This window comes from Zalophus californianus, chromosome 17 (assembly GCF_009762305.2).
Source record: "Zalophus californianus isolate mZalCal1 chromosome 17, mZalCal1.pri.v2, whole genome shotgun sequence".
In the NCBI taxonomy this organism is placed as follows: domain Eukaryota; kingdom Metazoa; phylum Chordata; class Mammalia; order Carnivora; family Otariidae; genus Zalophus; species Zalophus californianus.
In genome coordinates this window covers 42624883-42637987 of record NC_045611.1, presented here as the reverse complement: position 1 = coordinate 42637987, position 13105 = coordinate 42624883, and the positions used below count along the sequence as shown (strand labels likewise).

At 46.0% G+C, this 13105-nt stretch overlaps 1 protein-coding gene across 5 annotated transcripts in view; it reads right to left on the bottom strand.

Moving 5' to 3' along the window:
• Positions 1-12645, bottom strand: part of GARRE1 (granule associated Rac and RHOG effector 1) — a 79042-nt gene extending 66397 nt beyond the window's left edge. For 2 of the 5 annotated variants that reach the window (XM_027618178.2, XM_027618183.2), the window contains exon 1: positions 5178-5342. The gene's annotated coding sequence lies outside the window, so the exon portion shown is untranslated. Of the gene's footprint in view, positions 1-5177; positions 5343-5869; positions 5894-12602 lie in introns of those variants that run through there. The other 3 variants (XM_027618179.2, XM_027618181.2, XM_027618182.2) reach the window with 3 other exon arrangements.
• Positions 12646-13105: the final 460 nt, after the last annotated feature.

The window sequence follows — 13105 nt, the reverse complement described above, 5'->3', positions numbered from 1 at the left end:
GACATTAACTGAATGGGTACTCGGGGCCAGGCTCTGTGCTTTGCACTTCACCTGTATTATCTCATTTAATTCTCACAATGACCGTGTGAGGTAGGTAGAGCATCTAGAGAGGTTAAGTGAGTTTTTCAAGTTCTTGCCATGTGGCTGAGGTGGCTGTCACCAACAGAACTGGGCTTGGGGCTTGGTAATCTGAGGCTGAGCTCTCCATTGCACTATTCCACCTCTGTCAAATATCTAGACCTTGGCATTCTGTTTATCACTTAGAGGAGACGGCTGAAAGCTGTAGTCTTCTTGGAACTGACAGGAAGTTGAGTTGGAGTAATGAAAAGCAAAGTGACCTCTGTTTGGGAGATCATACCCATACCTACTGCTGATGACACCCAAATTCAGCTCTTTGGTCAGGACCTCTCCCTGCCAGGACTAGACTCATGAGACATCTCCTCAGGTCCTTCAAACTTTACCTAGTCACCCTTCCATTCCCTGAGCCTCCTGCTGTATGTACTGTTTTGGCTACAGTCACTACCAACCCTGAACCTGAACCTAAGATGTCCCAGATGGTCCCTGTCCTGTTCCTTTGGCTTTCTATCCTTTACGGTCAATCCCGCCAATTCTCTTCACCTGGTCTACAGCAACTGCTCCATGAATGTGAGCTACTGTTACAGTTACATTCTAGATACCTTTCATTTTCTCCTTTATACCCACAGTATTCCGCTTCCCAGGAACTAGCCTTCTGGAGCAAGCAAGATCAAGACTGAGAGAGAATGCTTTCTATGAGGATCAGAAGCCAGGCTGTCAGATGCTCAGGCCCCAGCTCTTTCGATGGAAGCACACAGAAGGGAAGATATACTTCAAAGCTGGCTAATAGGCAATAGCAAAATCTAAGTGGCAAACCAAAAATGTATGAGAATGTCAGATATTGGGACAGAAACTAACAAATGGCTCCAATCCCAAGGAACCAAACATTCTTTTTTATTCCTTTTTACAAAATTAGAAGTCAGCCTTCAATCCTTTAACACAGTGGTTCTCAACAAGTAGAGGAGAGGATGCTTCACACACATACACACACACACCCAGCTCAGGGGACATTCGGAAATATCTGGAAACACTTTTTGTTTGTCACAACTGGGGAAGTAGGGAGTGCTAGTGGGTAGAGGCCAGAAATGCTGCTAACGATGCTACGATGCACAGGACAGCTCCCTTGTTCATCCAAAGCCAAAGACTTATCCAACCCAAGACGTCAATAGTGCCACTACTGAGAAACTCTGCTAAACAAATGCTTTGAGCACCTTCCATATGCAAGTAACCTAATGTATAAAAAGTTACTTCTTTCTGAGAAGATGATACAAACTTCTACCTAAGCAAAGTTCCCACAGGTCCACAATACGATAAGAGTTATCATGGGAAAAGAAGAGGGTAAATGCTAAATGGTGGTTTAGAAGACAAATGCCATGAGTTCAGAGGGAGGAGAGCACCATGAAGGCTGAGACCCTCTTCAAAGATCTGAGAGAGCAGACAGGGCCCCTACAGTCAGGGCTCCCACCTTGGGAGGACCAGAGTCCACCTTTCCAGCTTTACTTTTAGAACAGGTCCCTTCAAGCCACCCTTTGCTTCTGCCAAACTGTTCACGCACGACAGCAGCTGGGCCACACGTCTACAATGTCCCACTCCTACTGTTATAATGGAGAAAACCTCTCACCTACTACTTCACCAAAGCGCTGCCCTCCAACTGAGCAGCACCCCACCCCAAGGTGGGGAGGACATGTCATCATCTCAACCCAATCACAGAATCATGTTCCTATGATTCCTACAGGAAGGAGGTAGTGAAAAGACCAAGGAGGAAAATGTTTTAAATGGCTCAGGCCCTTGTCCTCTGCCACCTAAAATCAGTGCTTAGGAGCAGTCAGCCAGGAGCTGCCTCATTTCCTGTAGTTGCTCGGTAAAAATAGGAAGTGGGGGAGGAAGTTCACAAAGCAGAAACAAAAGTAATCACTGCCTCGCTTCCTGAACACAAATCACCAAGCAGGGAGGGTATCATTAAAACATCAAAATGGAAAGGCAGGCATGGAGAGCCAAAGCCAGAGCAAAGGAAGTGACACTTCTGGATCCACCAAGCCCGGATTATTTCTGCGCCCGGAGACTGCCCCCAAAGAAAAATTATGTGCGAAACTGAACGCTAGCCTAGTATACAGAAACAGTTCCCAAGGAATTAATACTAAGCAGGTTAATTTAAAGAATGGTCCAGGAGTACCTGGGTGGCTCAGTTGGTTAAGCGACTGCCTTCGGCTCAGGTCATGATCTTGGAGTCCAGGGATCGAGTCCCGCATCGGGCTCCCTGCTCTGCAGGAAGTCTGCTTCTCCCTCTGACCCTCCCCCATCTTGTGTTCTCTCTCAAATAAATAAAAAATTAAAAAAAAAGAAAATTTAAAGAATCGTCCAAAAACCCTGGAGACACTAAAGTTCTATCAGAGTAAAAAATGTCAATGAAAAAGTTTTAAGGAGGCCAAGATTATTTTTTTTCTGTTCAAGACATGACTACTAAAACTGCTGTCAATACAAAACAAAAACTAAAAAGTTACCGAAAAACTGCTCAGTTGACAAAATCTGAAGCCCATTTATCCTAAACTGAGCTCTGAAAACTCAAGTACATGGGAAAATGAACAAACCCTACTAAATAAAAATTTTGATCAACGTTCAAATCTACCATAGTTAAAAGAAAGATGTTTCTATACGCATCCTCCAGCAACACGGTCAACCGTACGAGTGATGCCTGAATACTCTGAATGCTCAGGGCTCTCAGGATGCAGAGGGAGGGTATCCGTGCCTGCCCTCAAGGAGCTTCTGGTCTAATGGGGGAACAAACTGCCCCCACATGGTGACATCTGACTGCTTCTTGTCCTGACACTTGCTCTGTAACATTTATCACCACAAAATAGGACATTCCTCTATAATAACAAAGCAAGATATCATTAGTGGATCTGAAAAGCTTTTTTATTCAGTAATCTACAAACAAGTGATAATTTAATCTAAGCAGAAGAAAAAATGTTCTAACCATAAAGTCAACAGAGTTGAAATGTAGTTTCAAAATAGCACAGGTTTAAAAAAAAAAAAGACCAAATGTGTTAAACAGTCATACAGATGAAGGGCAATTTTGTTTAAATTGAGAGTATTTTGGGGGTAGGGAGAGGAAGAGGAAGATCAAAGGCTATTTTTTAAACAGCACATAAATAAGTAGAAAAGTAAATGAAATGGATGGTAATCACCATATATTCAGTTTTATACCAAAAAAAAATGGTGAACATTTAGTGGGGAAAAAAAATCTATTGCCAGTCCTGTGGAGGGTTGATCTAGCTGTCAAATTTTCTGGTGATAAATCAACCTGCTGTATTCTTTTTTTTTTTTTTTTTTTAACCTGCTGTATTCTAAGACTTGTGTTTAGTTTCCTTATACAATCAAAAGGGTAACTCAAAACCTGTTGCCTTTAAAACAAGACAAGTATTAGAGCTTTTGAAAGAATTTTATTAGAGGAACACTCTAAGCCAAAACACTTTATTAAACAGAAATCTTCAAAAGAAGTTAAAGCAGGGGACAGGAGGCAGTTGGCAAAGGTTTATCTACAAATGACTACCACACATCACCAAAAGATAAATGAATTTGGCTCTGAAACTTCTGAAAAAGTTTCTCAGGTAAAACTAGGTTTTTGATAAACTAAAATGGCGTTGGACCATTAGAAGTTTTCACATCCAATACAGCCAAGCATGATGAAAATATTCACAGCAACAAATTGTGACACTGATGGAAATTTGGGTATAAATTAAGGAGAATGACTTAAAGTAAATCTTTTTTTTTTTTTAACTGAAGTACAGTCGACTGAGGAAAATAATTTTTTAGAAGTCACAAGCATTGGTGTGATTTTTTCAAACCCAAATTGTTAAAACATTCCAAAAAATCTACATCTTTTAAAAACCACTAGTTTATTTTTGTTAGTATGTTACAGCACGAAAAGGCCTTGATCCACTCAGCTCTGTCTGAGCCTAGTTTTAGCCTTCATTACCCAAAAAGTTTCCAAACATAAAAGCAAGCTGAACTAATGAAAACTAATGTATCCATTAGAAAGTTATTTAAGAAAACTTAATTGTGCTACTCATTCTTAACAATTTGCACTATGGAACCTGTCTAAAATTAACCTCAAATGGAGAAAAACAAGTACTTATCAAGAAGCTTACGTACAGGGGCACGTGGGTGGCTCAGTCATTAAGCGTCTGCCTTCAGCTCAGGTCACGATCCCAGGGTCCTGGGATCGAGTCCCGCATCAGGCTCCCTGCTCAGCGGAAAGCCTGCTTCTCCCCCTCCCACTCCCCCTGCTTGTGTTCCCTCTCTCACTGTCTCTCTCTGTCAAATAAATAAATAAAATCTTTAAAAAAAAAAAAAAGCTGGGCGCCTGGGTGGCTCAGTTGGTTAAGCGACTGCCTTCGGCTCAGGTCATGATCCTGGAGTCTCGGGATCGAGTCCCATATCAGGCTCCCTGCTCAGCGGGGAGTCTACTTCTCCCTCTGACCCTCTTCCCTCTTGTGCTCTCTGTCTCTCATTCTCTCTCTCTCAAATAAATAAATAAAATCTTAAAAAAAAAAAGCTTACATACAAATGGTTACATCAACCTGTAATGTAAAAATTATTTCTCTTACTATGGAGAGGAATGATATAAACTTTAGATATAAGCACTTCAGATTCGGGACCATTTCTGAGAATTTAAGGCACCCTTGAAAAATTTGATCAATGGATAATTACAGCAGCTCCTGCCTCCAGGCTGGGAACACTGACTCCAGTTCTGTACACCCAGCAAGCCTTCCCATCTCTCAGAAAGAACAGCAAGTCAGAGTCCAGGCGAGGGAGCCCGTTCTTCCCCACAAACATCCCAGCAGGTCAGGTATGGAGCAGTGAGGACATTCAAGAAGCCTCCTCCCATTCCTCCCCTTATTCCCCAGGCAGGGGAGACAGCCCTACAGAGCAGGCCTGCAGTGGCTTACCACCATACTGACTTCCAGGACCTCATTTACTGAGGTCCTACTATGTGCCCAACACTGCTCCAGGCACTGGGGGTACAGGGGTGAATGAAACAGACACAATTCCTGCTCTCTGGGAGCTTACAACCTCATGGGAGAAAAACCTCATGCTTTTACCTTGTAGGTAAGATGCTACACAGTACATGGAACTGTCAGTTAAGTTGTGGCTCAGTCAGTTAAGCGTCTACCTTCGGCTCAGGTCATGATCTCAGGGTCCTGGGATTGAGCCCCGCATTGGGCTCCCTGCTCCGTGGGGAGTTGGCTTCTCCCTCTCCTTCTGCCTGCCGCTCCCCCTGTGTGTGCTCTCTCTGGCAAATAAATAAATAAATAAATAAATAAATAAATAAATAAATAAATAAAATCTTAAAAAAAAAAAAGATGCTACACAGTAACAAAGAGATTTCCTGGAAACAGGCACTGACAAAGTGCAGCAGTTATGGGTATGGGCTTGGGAGTCAGACTGACCTAGATAGGAATCCCAGTTCTCAGTAATTATCAGTTAAATGAATGGCACTTATTAACTCTACTCCTCTGTTTCTTTGAACTCTGTGCCTCAGTTTCTTCAGTACAGTGGTGAGGCTTAACCCCATAAACCACAACACTTGGCACACCTTGAGTCTCACTCAGAAACTGGAGCTCTCTGCTCTGAAAGAAGCTGGACACTAGTCAGAGAAAAGCATTTTATCTTCTAATGAAATACTTCACGCTAGCCTACTATTAGTGAAAAACAAACAAACAAACAAACAAACCCAAACTCTTCCTCCTCAAAATACCACATAGCTACCAAATTTTTCAAAAATATTACTTACCTTCCTGCTGCTCTGGCCCCAACTCTCAAGGTCCTGGCAACAAACTAAAAGGAGGGCTGCCCTGTGCCATCCAGAGGGGAAGGAGGTCATGGCTCCTCCCATTTCCCTGCCCACCACTCCCTCCTCTTTCAGCCCCAAGCTGAAGGAAGACCGGGCAAGGACAAGGCTCAGGAAGGGATCACCTCGCACTGTAAAGTACAAAGCTACTGTGGCTGCATCCTCTGCTACGTTGAGACCCAGGGGTGGGATAGGTCTTTGGGAGCTGGGGAGAGGGACCGACTGCTCTTGCCTCCCCTGCCTAGGTTATCAAAGCCTTCAGCTCTCAGGTCTGGGAGCTGAGTCTGGGAGCTGAGCCAGCTTCTCTCTGCCTCTGTTCTCAGGCATACACCTGGGGGTGGGGCGGGGGGAAGACTCAGGTATTCCCAGGCTCCCTGTCGTAAATACCATCTCACTGGCACCTAATTCCAAAATTATTTCTAATAAGAAAATTAGATTTTTTTCCCCCAGGTAATCTCTAGCTCTAATTCTGCACTCAAAAACTATCCCATTAAGATTCTTTGCAACTACCAATAGCACAGATTGGACAGCGACCCAGACACAAGGCACACAGTAAAAAAAAAAAAGTGATACCATCTAGGAACGAATCCTAGAAATAGACTCAGTAAATGTAGAGGCCTGTATCAGAGACACTCACTGGCAGCACTGTCTGCAAGCATCCACCTGGAAGTAACCGACATGGGCTGCATTAAGGGATTCATTAAGTAAATGACACAGGGACACCTCACGGCCATTTCACAGAGCAAGGTCCAGTCTTATCAAGCCTAAGATGTCATTTATAAATCATATCATTATTTTATATAGGCTAAAAAACTCTGCCATATAACGATGACTTGTCATCACACGCTATATCCCAATTTCGGGCTCCCCTCAGGCTCTTTCCTGTTTCATTTCTCCATCTGTCTGGGGCACACATCACCCTTGGAACAAGTCCCTGGGTGCCCTTTCCTCCCCTTTCACTTTTTCTAGAAATTACCCATATTTAAGATTCACTGTTTGGATGAAACCATCCTGGGCCCCTTCAGTCCCCACGGAGCCTGTCTGAGCTCCACTGCCATTGCTTGTCGCTAGCTCTGTATGCCTTCCCCTCCCAGAGGAGCTGTAAGCGCAGGGAGGCAGGCTGGCCCCCTCTTGGTGCGCACTGCGGTGCCCAGCACTGGGCCACAACGACCCTGCCGCCAACGAAGAAACATACCAGTCGGGAACTCTGGATGGTCAAAGGACTTCACAAATATTACGTCACTAACACCTGACTATTAACTCCAGGAGGGAGCTCGTGTTACCTCCCCCATTTTCAGACAGGGTAAAATGAGGTAAAAAGAGGTTGGGTGACTTAAGAGATGAATGACTAGTAAGTGGCAGGGACAGAAACCGAACCCAAGCAGTCTGGATAGAGTCCTTGTTCTTAGAGTCTGTGCTACATTCCCTCTCTAAATGACTGCTTAAGTACAGAGCAAACACTTAAAAATTTGTTTTTATTAACTTCAAATTGAAAATATAATACACATATACAGTGAAAAGAAAACCATCCTGTACAAAAGGGTACGCAAGACAAAGCTAGTTCAGTCTCACAGCCTAGATTTCTGGGGCCTCATCCCAAAGGCAACCACCGTTTCTTTTCTATCATTCCAGAAATTTTTTTCTACACTTAGAAACCTATTTCGTGTGTATCTCTTTCTCTCCTTTGTTTTTTACACAAATGGGCCATATACGCACTGTTCTGCATCTTACCTGTTTCACTGACTGACATTTCTCTGAGCTTGATGCATATTTGCACCTACACTGTGTTTATTCAGTTCTAAGATACACATATTTTCACATTTTTTTAAAAAGATTTTATTTATTTGACAGAGAGAGACACAGCGAGAGAGGGAACACAAGCAGGGGGAGTGGGAGAGGGAGAAGCAGGCTTCCCGCAGAGCAAGGAGCCCAATGCGGGGCTCGATCCCAGGGTGGGATCATGACCCGAGCCGAAGGCAGACGCTTAACGACTGAGCCACCCAGGCGCCCCTATTTTCACATTTTAACCCAAGATGGTTCCATAAAGCCAGAGGATCTTGGTGGGCTTGGACGTCACCAGGTAACAGGAGTCACAAAAGCTTTACATGTACATAAGAAGGACGCCTGGGTGGCTCAGTCGTTAAGCATCTGCCTTCGGCTCAGGTCATGATCCCAGGGTCCTGGCATCGAGTCCCGCATCAGACTCCTTGCTCAGCGGGGAGCCGTCTTCTCCCTCTGCCTGCCACTCCCCCTGCCTGTGCTCACTCTCTCTAACAAATAAACTCTTTAAATTTTTTTTTAAAAAAAGGTACAGAAGATATTAAGTGTTAACCTTGCAACCGTGTGCAGGCTTAATCACCAGGCAGAGACCAGCAGCTGACACTGGACACTAACTTCTCCTGTAACGTAAGCACCTACATCACAGGGTTGTTGTGAAGATGAAACAAGGTAATATACACAAAGCACCTGGCACCAAACCTGGCTAGTACAATGAGTCCAAGGGATTAACATCACACCTGACACACTGTTAGTGCCCAATAAGTTACATATTGTCATTAATTATTTCTTTAAGAGCTGGCCCCGATTTCCTCTCCAATCTCATTTCCCTCCACTTCCATATTCATACCTGTCCACCCTTTACCCTAAAACTCCTTCAGCTCACATACCTCCTGCTTGCTCACCTACTCCTTTGCACCCGGCATGACCTTTCCCCTTACTGTGGTGCTGTATTACGTTCTCCCAGCATACTCAGCTCAAGCCCATCCTTCTCCAGGAAAGCTTCCCTGACAACAGCAGTTGGATTCTCTGGATGAGCAGTCTGGGCAGAGTGTATCTGTCATGACTTCCCCTCTGGTTCTCAGCTTTGTCAATGCACCCAGGAGCAAGCAGGGCCAGGGCAACTGAGTCAGGCCACCGAAACTCAAAAGATGACTGTGTACTAACCAGAAGACCAGTTACTAAGTTTATAAATACTGCTGAGGGCTAATATTTGCTAAGCACTTAGCAGGTGCCAGGCAACAAAGAGGTCGGTACTACCATTCTCCCCATTCTACAGAGGGGCAAAGAGATTAGCCAGCACCCCAAGCTGAGGATCTGATCTGAGCGGTTTGGATATGGAGCTCTCAACCATTCACATTCTCTCCTTGGCAGGAAATCTCCATGTGAAGCCACGTTCTAATCAGAAGGTATTAGGAGTGTGGAAGAAAGCAAGAGAAAGATTCTCCTGGCTAAAGGCATCAACAGAGATGCACCCATCTGTTTGGTGGTGCAGAGGCTCACTGGGCGACTGCACACAGCTCCTCCGGCCAGGGCCCCCAGGCAGTGCTCCCAGGCAGTGCTCCAGACATATCACCCAGTTCCTCTCTTGGACCCGTCACCCCAGTTTCCATAGACACCATCCCAACCCTCTCCTAGAAATGCAGTCTTTCTTCTGAGGATACAAAATTAAGTTTAAGCATTCTGGCTACGAACACATTCCAAGCATGCCTTCTTGGGGTTACAGCCGGGTCATTTTGGCTGAACTTAAAGTTTTCCCTAAAATTCTCCGAACTACACTTAAAAAATGTCTCTTGGTTTGTATCTTTTCTATAGACAGTGCTTTTATTCTCAGATGATCACTGATTCATTCAACAAATACTTGATTGTTCCCAGAACACTGTGTTCTAGGTCCTGGAGCAGTGAACATGCAAGACCTTTGAAACCTGGGGGAGCTCATTACATGTCCCCCCACTTCTAGGCCCTTAGGATACTTTATGGCAATTGCTTTTTTGGCCTTCTTGCTCAGACTGTGCCTTTCAGCTCGGTATTTTATTTCTCTACCACAGTAACTAGCTCCTACTCTGAGTACTCCCTCAGTGTGAGTTAATTAAATTAATGAATAAAATCACTGGGTCTCATCTTTCTCATCCGGGGGGGGGGGGGGACCAGATTATGTCTGAAGTCCCTAAGAGCAAAGATACAAAGTCTAAATCAAGTTGTAGGGACAGAAAGCAAACAGCAAATACAGCCCAAATCAAGAAGGCAAAGGAGATGGGCTAGGTCCTTACAGTTATGAAGGACGGGCCACCTTGGCAAGCAAAGAAGGGCTCCCTCAGCTGGAGAAAATATGGCCTTGAGAATATGACCAGGGGTCAGCTGGAGATAAAGAAATGACTTGCGCAAAGTCTGAGTTGGGGTCACTGCGTGGAGACAGGAGTGAGGGGGTGAAGCGGTTCTCTGTCCAGAAGTCATATACTGGATGAATGGGAAGAAGCATGTTTTTTGGGAAAAGAGGTAGAGGCATGAAGCTAGGCCTTGGAAAATGCTCACAGGCAGATGTGGAAAGAGAAACAACAAAGTCAAGTGAAAAAGCAGTCACAAATTTAAGACGACCACAGGAGCTCCAACTCAAGAAGGCCAACCAAGAGGAGATTGACAACAGCAAGAAAATCTGGCTCACCATGCCAAATATTTATGGTCAAGGTCAAGGGAAATGAGTAAGCAGCAGCCAGCCACTGCATCTATCAATTGGGCCTCAAGAGCAGTTTCAGTAGAGATAAAGACATTTGAAGCAAACCCCTCACAAGTTCAGGCTCTCTGTGAACTTGTACTAAGAGAAAAAGGCATTCTTTTTTTCCCCCCCTGTAACTCCAAAGTAAAGCAATTCCTTTTCAAACCAACATTCTTTGTCCACCTAGGAAGGTCATCATTTTCCACAAAGGACAATATCTCAAGAGGGAAAGAAAGAGACTGGACACTCAGCCCATGTGATGCCCCAGCCTACTAGCTCTTAGATACAATTACTTTCCTACAGACTTGGAAGACCCACTTGACATAAAGCTTCTGGTGTATTAGGCTCCAGGAATGAAACAGAATAAACATTTAGTAAGATTTCAGCAGAATCATGTGCAACTTGTTTAAAAAAATTTTTTTAAAGGATGCTTAAAACATGCTGTCTTCCAAAAATCCAGAGATAATTTTAGATTGAAAAAATCTAGGCTTGCCAAGGGAATCTGAGAGCTTTTCTATCTTGGTCTCCAATGCTAACCTACGTATTCGTGTGCAAAAATAGAGGAAGATTAGAATCTCAAATGCCAGACTGAAAAGTTGCCACAACAAACCTGAACTCTTCATATGGAGTTTGTTGTCTTGTCAGCAAGAAAGCAAATGAAACAAACTTTTCACTTTAAAAGATAAAAAGAAAAAACCCTTCAAACATGAACTATTTCCTAGACTTATAAAGGAAAATGATTAAGAAAAAGATACTGTGAATGAAATGTAAAAACAGCATATACAAAATCTAAATATCAATTTTGTGAGTAGTCCGTTATAAACACATACTGAGAACTTTAGGTCTAAAACAGGACAAAACAGCAGTCACAGCTTATTCAATAAAACTGGGTCAACTAACCATTTGGAAAATATTTCGTATCTTACACGGAGACGAAATTTTAAGTAGAAATTTTTAAGCTGGAAGTTAAAAAAAAAAAAAAAAGGCCATGAAATGAGAAGCAAAAATGAATGGAACTTTTTATAACACCGGGATGGAGAAGAATTTTCCAAACAGGTCAACAAAGGAAACAAATATAAAGCTATTTTTTAAATGAATGTTACCTTTGACCTCTTTTGTAAATTTATCCTAAAACAATCAGACAAATCCCTTTGGCAGAATTATCTTGTGACGAACTGGAAACAATCTACATGTTCATCTGTAGGGTTTGGTTACATTATGGTATACAATGGTGACTATGAAGTCCATACAAGTGATTATACAAGTGAAACAGCCTATTTATTCGTATTAACAAAATGTTAGCAACGATTGTCACTGAGTGGTAGGTGGGCGGATGACTGTCATCTAAAAAAGTATTGTCACGATACTTTTTGTGTTGTCTCGAATGTGAAGAGAACGAATTGCTTTTATAATGGGGGTGCAGGGGCGGGAAGAAGCGACTTTCAAATTGGGGTCCCCCAACCGGAGTGTTCATCTGGCAAATTTTGTGAGGAGTATAAACAGAATTCTTATCGTGTCAACCAGGCAAGCTTCTTTCCTCGCACCGCGCGGAGCAGGAAGACACACCCCTGACCCTGCACTCGCCCCCAAGGCGTGGGTCCTTCATCCCTGGCCCCGGCCCCCCTCAGAACCTCCCCCGGCCCGACTGCGCCAGCAGGCTCCGCAGGGCCGGAAAATCGTGTTCCTCGGCGGCCCCACACGGCACGGAAGGTGCGCGCAGCCGGCCGGGCAGCCGCGGGGCGGCGTGAGGGCCGCGTCCCCAGCCAGTCCCGGCGGACCCCGGCCGCCCAGAGGCCGCCGTGCTTCGGCGGACTGCTCCGCCGGCTTCCGGGAGCGGGTGCCCGCGCCAGCCCGACCTCCCCGGCCCCCGCGGCCCGAGGGAGCGCCCCCCGCCCCTCCCGCCCCGCGTCTGCGGGGTTCCCCCCCCCCCACACCCGGCGCCCCCGGTCCCGGGCACGAGCCGGGAGGCCCCTCCGGGCTTCCGTCCGCCCGGCCAGCGCCCCCAGAGCCCGGCGTCCTCCACAGCGGACGGGCGAGGGGCGGGAGCCCGCAGTCCCGCGCCCCGCGGCCCCGAGCGGAGCGACGCCCCGCGAGCTCGTCCAGTCGCCGGCCCCGGCCGCAGCCCACCGGCCAGCCCCCGGCCCGCCCGCCTGCGCCAGGAAACGCCCGCTCGCGCCCGCTCCTCACCTGCGACGCGCCCCGGCCCCCAGCGCACCGCCCGGACCGGCTGTGTACACCGGAAGTGACGTCTCCGGGCCGGCCCCGCCCCCGCCCGAGGCGGACGCCGGAGTGGCTGCAGACCCCGGGGCTCGGAGCCAACCCCCCTTGCGCTAGCCGGGAGGGGGCGCCCTGAGCTTCCTACCTTAGGCGCCGAGGACCTCCCTGTGGGACTGCGTTAGGGCGGGGGTTGAGGACAGCCGGCCAGAGCCCGCAGGGCCACCCCGATCCTCCACTATGGCTTGGCCCCTGGGCGGGAGGGATTAGCTGCGTCCTCACGTATTTATTATTGAAATAGATGACTAAAATATTGAGTGCTTACTGGATGCCGGGTCCTGACAGGCACCGTAGGGACCGGGGAATGCATGCCCTCACCCTTATAGGTTGATTCTCTCATGGAAACACAATAACATTGTCATAAATACACACGATGAGATACTGCCAATTGTGACAAGTGGTAGGAGGGGAAAGTG